The following is an 8,189-nucleotide window of genomic DNA, read 5'->3' as shown; positions in this document are numbered from 1 at the left end:
TGATGTTGTTTTTTTGGTAATGACTCTATATTTTTCTATCATATTTATGCACAATGTTTATTAAAACCTTTCTCAATATGAACATTCATTTTCCTTTTTTTGCTTAGAAAAATAGTGCTGCAATAAGCATTGACACTACACATAACTGTTTTTATAAGTACTTCTCATACTTATACCCTTACATATGTAAGCTATTTTTCCCTATGAAGAAACTTAGTGATGATTTTGTAGCATCTGAGGGCGTTTTATTTATTTAATAGAGAATATAAATGTAGAGTATAGAAAGGCATTGAAAATAAAGGGAAAACGGCATAATTTCAATTATAGCTCATCCTGAATATCACACCTTATTGTTTATTTAGACATATCTATTTACTAGTTTACAGTGAGGAAAAAAACTGATCTTTAAAAGTAAAACATTACTAAGTAAATGAACACAAATGGCCTTAAACTTGAGGACATAATTCTCTACTAAAAGGAAATTACAGCATGAGATTATTTCAAAATTTAGGACAATACTGAACAGTAAATTTCAGTTAAGTCTGTGAACAACTTACATACAGAAATGCAGCATAACTTCTGTATTATTTCAAATGTCTCATAATCCTGATAATTAGGGAAGATATTTTCTCATTGCCTTTCAAACGTCTTTGTTCCGTGGGCTATATATGATAGGATTGAACATTGGAGTCAAAATGGTGTAGAAAAGAGACAGCAGTTTGTCTAGTCCTTCATGCTCATTTGATTTAGGCTTTAAGTAGGTGACAGTGGCTGACTCATAGAATAAAAGTACAACAGTGATGTGGGAAGAGCAAGCTTTGGTCCTTCCTGTGTTTTCTGGCAACTTTAGGATGGTGGAGCTAATTCTAATATAGAATCCAAGTATCAACACAAAGGGAACAGTGACAAACAATATAGCAAATATATAGACCACCATCTCATTAACAAACATGTCTCTACAAGCCAGTTTTAACAATGGTGGAATGTCACAGAAGAAATGATTGACTGTGTTGGAGCCACAGAAAGACAGAAAGAAAATCTGGCATGTCTGGGTTATTTGGACCAGAGCACCACTGATCCAGGAGGCAACCACCAGCCTGATGCAGACCAGGAGGTGCACGACCAGGGGATAGTGCAGAGGGTCACAGATGGCCACACAGTGGTCATAGGCCATCACGGCCAGGAGGAAGCACTCAGTGGCTCCCAGCATAAGAAAGAAGCACATTTGTGTAGCGCAAGTGAAAAAAGAAATGGTTCCTGTCTGGGTCCAAATGTCCATGAGCATCCTTGGAACAGTGATGGATATGTAACAGATTTCTAGGAAAGAAAAATTGCAGAGGGAAAAATACATAGGTGTCTGAAGAGTGGCATCTACTCTGGTTATTATAATTATGACACCCTTCCCCAACAGGATAATCATGTTGATGACTAAGAATATCCCAAAAAGAAACCACTGAAATTGGGAGTATCAGTGAAACCCAGGTGGACAAATTCCATCATGACAGTGAGATTTGTTTCTGCAATTTTTAATTGATCTTCTCTTTCTAAATTTACATTTCTTGACTGCATTTTGTACAATTGGACTAGGACATGGGCTTTGATCTTAATCATTTCTCAGTTACTTTCTGACACACTTGTGTTCTGTGATTTGGGGATATTTGATTTGAAATCAGGATCTATAAGCTCATCTGCAGAAAAAAATCTTAAATGAATTATGAAGTTACATCTACATTCTAATAAAATCCATATGTCTCATCATTTTAATTTAAATTATGGTGTGAGAATGGAAAAAGCAGATAAACTAACTACTTCTTACAGTCAAGCCATCATCGAACTTCCATGATTTTTTCCCCCAATCAACCTATTCTATAATATAATAATACCTGGTCTAAAACATCTAACACAATGTTCTATTGACTATTTATGTATCTTTTTTACCCTTAATATTATATCTAATAACTCATTCTATAAAGATGTAGCATAAGGCTCTACCCTAATTTACTACTTCATAAATGCTTCTGAATTAACTTAAAAGTAGAAATTATAATTATAAATGGTTATTTTCCAAGAAACGATAAAGTTAAAAGTATAAGAATGTAAGAGACAAAGCTTTTATATTCAAGATCATAAGGTTCCACCATTACAATTCCAAATTACTGAATTAAAATACATCTAATTGATTAAAACACAACATTTTGACATTTAACTATTTTTAGTCCTATTAATTTTGGATGTTTAAATACTTTTAGACAAAGTTAAATGTTCTCAGGTAAAAGAAAGATCAATATATATAAAAGTTTCACAAATGTAGTCAGATATTGTGTCCAATTCCTTCCCTGTTTGCTGTCTGATTTGATTAAGCAAGATAAACAATAATAAAAATTAACCAAAAAGGCTAAGCTAAATACTCTCTTTCAGAAAATTATAATTTGGATGCAAAAAAATGCTTCATATATTCCCCTATGGAGGGAAGTGCTCAGATGTTCAGTCGTGTCCAACTCTTGTTGACCCTGTAGCCTGCCAGGCTCCTCTGTCCATGGGATTCTCCAGGCAAGAATACTGGAATGGGTTACCATACCCTCATCCAAAGGCTCTTTCAGGGATTGAACCCATGTCTCTTATGTCTCCTGCACTGGCAGGCAGATTCTTTACCACTAGTGCCATTCAGGAAGCACTATAGAAGGAAAATCACTAATAAAAGGTGATTCTTTCTCATTAAAATTATTTTAGTTTTAATGGCAACATTTACTTTATTGACAGTTTAGCAAAATATGCTTGATTAATTTGAAGGCAATATAACATTCTTTGATCACAGTTTTCTTAATAGATTATTTTTATAAATCAATAATATTAATGTTAGTATTATGTTAACAATAGACAAATTAGAAATAAATATTTCAAATGCTTCAAACACATTATTTAACTTTTTAATGCAGAAAGTAAGAAACCTAACTTAAATAAGGCTATCTTAAAGAATAAATAGGTGCTCAACCTATATATACTCATGATTTTAGTTGTTTGACATGTGTATTAGTAGTTCAGTCATGTCAGACTCTTTGTGACATCATGGAGTTGTAGCCTATCTATTCTGTGAAATTTTCCAGGGAAGAATACTGGTATGGATAGTCATTCCCTTTTCCAGGGGATCTCCCCAACCCAGGGATCAAATCTGGGTCTCCTGCATTGTAGACAGATTCTTTACTATCTGATCCACAAAGGAAAGCCCATAGTTGTTTGATATTATTTACTAAATCTTGATCCTGAAATTTAGAAACTATCTTGAATTAAAATAGAATATTAATACATAATAGTTTATATTTACCTTTTTCAAATTTTTCTGATTACTTTATTCCTGTTGATTTTTAAATATATTTTTAAATGTTACATTGTTTAAGAACTGTAAGATTTTTAAACAGGAACTTAACTTGCTTTTATAAAGCAAGACTCTTTAGAGAGGAAATCCTCACTTCTTCCTCAAGGGAATATTTCTTTCCTTCTATACATCTAAATTGCTAGTTAAATGCTCCTGTTGGCAATTAAGTTGGTGTGTTTTTGCAAACAATTCTTCCACAGTAGACCAGACTTTGCTTCAGGACTTCCACAGAATATAATTTCATGCCTTCTCCACTTCCTAAATTCAATCAGCTGGCAAAGACGTCCTAGAAGAAGAAACACCTTTAATGGTCCAACAGTACCTGCAAGAAAGTGTCCAAATTCTTTACTAACTGGTTTCTTACCTGTGTTATTTTATTTTCTTTAATCCCTCTGAATAGTCATTTTCCAAAAACCATGCATTGTTATCATCTTGCTCTACTTATTCTTGCACCTTTAAGAGAGACTCAGATTATTTTATTCAAAGTATGATTATCTCTCAGACACCCTGGGAATCCCTGAATAGACACATACAATTCATTAATGAAATCTATAAACAAAGATTAAGAAAACTATATTATTTGAAGATTTATTTAATGTGGATTATTTTTTAAGTTTTTATTAAATTTGTTTCAATATTGCTTCTGTTTCATGTTTTTGTTTGTTTGTTTGTTTTTTTGACCAGGGATCAGACCTGTGTCCCCTGCACTTGAAGGTGAAGTCTTAACCACTTGACTACCAGGGAAGTCCCAAGAACAACCATTACTTATAACCTTTTCTAAATTAAAAACTCATTTTTCTTACTGAAACATTTAGTAATTTACATTTCTCAGTTTCAACCCACATGCATTTATTCTGTGGAGAGAAGCACTTCAATCATGAATCTAATATTTACAGACTAAGTTTTGCTATTGTTCGTGTAACAGAATCATTTTCCAGTCATTTCTGCTCATCTACACTGTATTAGGAGACTATTTCTTTGAATTTTGATCTTCGGTGTTAATCCTCCTTAATCAGGAGGTTTTACTCCCTTGCAATTATTTTTACCACGCTTCTATAAGAGGACCTTATAGAATAAATTAGGTAATTTCAAATAGTACCCAACACTGACCTCTACCGGCTGGATCCCACTTTCACTGACAAAAAGGTAGAATTAGACTCTAAGTAAAAGAATAAAGTCTGTATTTTCTGACTCTAACTCATGTGCCCCTACCATCCCCAAAGGTTTTAGGGCAAACACTTGCCACACAGCATGTGCCAGCAGAAACCTTATGACTTTGTTATACACAGAATTTTGACCAGGAGCCCTGTGACTCAATACCCAGTATGCACATAGTGAGAATTTGAGGATCATAACTAGGCTCTGAAACGAGCTCCCTGCAGCCAGAAAAGAGAAGATGCGTCTTCTACCCCCCACCCTCGGCCCGTGTACACACATACAACACTCATCAGTGGGAGGAATTTTTACAAAAATCTCCTTCCTGAAGCTGGAAAATATTCTTATTACCAACAAAAGCTTATTTGTTTATAGAAGTTTATTGATGAAGCAGTGAAACAAGATAAACTACGTATAGTGCAAGCAAATGTCTGATTCATTTTCCCCATTTTTAATATAAATTTATTTATTTTAATTGGAGGCTAATTACTTTACAATATTGTATTGGTTTTGCCATACATCAACATGAATCCACCACTGGTGTACACGTGTTCCGCATTCTGCCTCCCCATACCATCCAGCTGGGTTATCCCAGTGCACCAGCCCCGAGCATCCTGTATCATGCATCGAACCTGGACTGGCAATTCGTTTCACATATAATATTACACATGTTTCAATGCCATTCTCCCAAATCATCCCACCCTTGCCCCACCTTAGTGCTGCTTTAAAAATGCTGTCTGGTCAACCACTTGTAAAAGAATGAAACTAGACCACTTTCTAACACCATACACAAAAATAAACTCAAAATGGATTAAAGATCTAAACGTAAGACCAGAAACTATAAAACTCCTAGAGGAGAACATAGGCAAAACACTCTCTGACATACATCACAGCAGGATCCTCTATGACCCCCCTCCCAGAATATTGGAAATAAAATCAAAAATAAACAAATGGGACCTAATTAACCTTAAAAGCTTCTGCACATCAAAGGAAACTATTAGCAAGGTGAAAAGACAGCCTTCAGAATGGGAGAAAATAATAGCAAATGAAGCAACTGACAAACAACTAATCTCAAAAATATACAAGCAACTCCTACAGCTCAACTCCAGAAAAATAAATGACCCAATCAAAAAATGGGCCAAAGAACTAAATAGACATTTCTCCAAAGAAGACATACAGATGGCTAACAAACACATGAAAAGATGCTCAACATCACTCATTATCAGAGAAATGCAAATCAAAACCACTATGAGGTACCATTTCACACCAGTCAGAATGGCTGCCATCCAAAAGTCTACAAATAATAAATGCTGGAGAGGGTGTGGAGAAAAGGGAACCCTCTTACACTGTTGATGGGAATGCAAATTAGTACAGCCACTATGGAGAACAGTGTGGAGATTCCTTAAAAAACTGGAAATAGAACTGCCTTATGATCCAGCAATCCCACTGCTGGGCATACACACTGAGGAAACCAGAAGGGAAAGAGACACGTGTACCCCAATGTTCATCGCAGCACTGTTTATAATAGCCAGGACATGGAAGCAACCTAGATGTCCATCAGCAGATGAATGGATAAGAAAGCTGTGGTACATATACACAATGGAGTATTACTCAGCCATTAAAAAGAATACATTTGAATCAATTCTAATGAGGTGGATGAAACTGGAGCCTATTATACAGAATGAAGTAAGCCAGAAGGAAAAACATAAATACAGTATACTAATGCATATATATGGAATTTAGAAAGATGGCAACAATAACCCAGTGTACGAGACAGCAAAAGAGACACTGATGTATAGAACAGTCTTATGGACTCTGTGGGAGAGGGAGAGGGTGGGAAGATTTGGGAGAATGACATTGAAACATGTAAAATATCATGTAAGAAACGAGTTGCCAGTCCAGGTTCGATGCACGATACTGGATGCTTGGGGCTAGTGCACTGGGACGACCCAGAGGGATGGTATGGGGAGGGAGGAGGGAAGAGGGTTCAGGATGGGGAACACATGTATACCTGTGGTGGATTCATTTCGATATTTGGCAAAACTAATACAATTATGTAAAGTTTAAAAATAAAATAAAATTAAAAAAAATAAAATAAAAATGCTGTCCTATTTTAAAAGTGTTCTTAGAGAGCTGTATTTGCTTCTGATTTTGACAGATTTGCTTTATACTCAGCACACACTATAGGGGGCGCTAGAGTTAAAGACCCCATCTGCCAGTGCAGGAGACATAAGAGATACAGGGTTCAAACCCTGGGTTGGGAAGATGCCTTGGAGGAGGGCATGGAAACCCAATCCAGTTTTCTTGCCTGGGAAATCTCTGACGTAGGAACCTGGAGAGCTATAATCCATAGGGTCACAAATAATCCGATGTGACTGAAGCAATTCAGCACACACACACACACACCATACTGAACATACTTGCATGATGACCTCTTTAATAACTAATATATATATACATTTTTCTTATACCTTGCTTCCCTGGTGGCTCAGACGGTAAAGCGTCTGCCTGCAATGAGGGAGACCCCGGTTCAATCCCTGGGTGGGGAAGGTCTGCTAGAGGAGGAAATGGCAACCCACTCCAGTACTCTCACCTGGAAAATTCCATGGACTGAGGAGCCTAGTGTGCTAGAGTCCATGAGATCTCAGAGAGTTGAACACGACTGAGCGATTTCACTTTATTTCTTCTTTATACCTTATCTCATTTTTTTATTCTCTCCATTTTTGCACATTCAAAAATATTTATTAACAATTTATTATATGGAAATTATCTCACTTTCATTTCTTTTACTTTCAATCATTTTTAGTCTGTTTATTCAAAATGCAGTTCAATGTGGCTGATATTGAACATATAGTTTTTTTTATTTATTTTAATGTTTACCTTTCATTTGGACTGCTTAGTCTGCATTTGTTTAACTTTTTTCTTTTTTACTATAAATTCCTATTTGTTTCCATTTATTCTTTCGTTTTGCTGCTCTTCTGCCAATTTTGGAATTAATTGTTTTATATTTTACATTGATATCTTGCTCTTTTTATTATCATTTCAGTGATTGTTTCAGGGCTTACAATTTAAAATTTGCAGGTTATCAATGTTTGCCTACAGTTAAAATTGTTCCTCTTTGATCTTTGTTTACAACTTTCCACATTCCACTTCATGTCTCACATTAAGCACTTCACACCTGACATTTCACAAACATCAAAATCTTGTAACAGTATACTGCCAGTTCCTCAGATTGCATTCTTTATGTTATTGATGTCATATATTATACTTGTATCTATATTATAGTCCCAACTTTCCCTGGCAATATTTTAGCTTTAAGTAGTCATTTGTCTAACAGATCAGGACCCCTATTGCACCTCCCTGACATCCTCTGTCTAGCTCCTCTATGAGTACCCAGGTAATAGTATTTCATGCACATTCCCTGGGTTTTTCAGATGCTAAAGAAGTCAAGTGTTAGTTGTTCAGTCATGTCCTACTCTTTGGGACTGCAGCCCACTAGGCTTCTCTCTCCATGGAATTCTCTAGGCAAGAACACTGGAGTGAGTTTCCATTCCCTTCTCCAGGGGATCTTCTCGACCCAGGGGTCAAACCCAGGTCTCCTGCTTTACAGGCAGATTCTTTACCATCTGAGCCACCAGGGAAGTCCTCATATGCTAATAAC

General features: G+C 35.8%; 1 pseudogene; it reads right to left on the bottom strand.

Annotated features, from left to right (window-relative positions):
- Positions 1 to 613: 613 nt before the first annotated feature.
- Positions 614 to 1,569, bottom strand: LOC147352848 (olfactory receptor 10AG1-like; annotated as a pseudogene).
- Positions 1,570 to 8,189: the final 6,620 nt, after the last annotated feature.

Source organism: Bos grunniens, chromosome 19 (assembly GCF_055505025.1).
Source record: "Bos grunniens cultivar Pamir isolate PY7600 chromosome 19, Bosgru_T2T1.0, whole genome shotgun sequence".
NCBI classification, from domain to species: Eukaryota; Metazoa; Chordata; class Mammalia; order Artiodactyla; family Bovidae; genus Bos; species Bos grunniens.
Note: the sequence above shows the minus strand (reverse complement) of the source record. Positions and strands in the feature narration are given on the sequence as shown.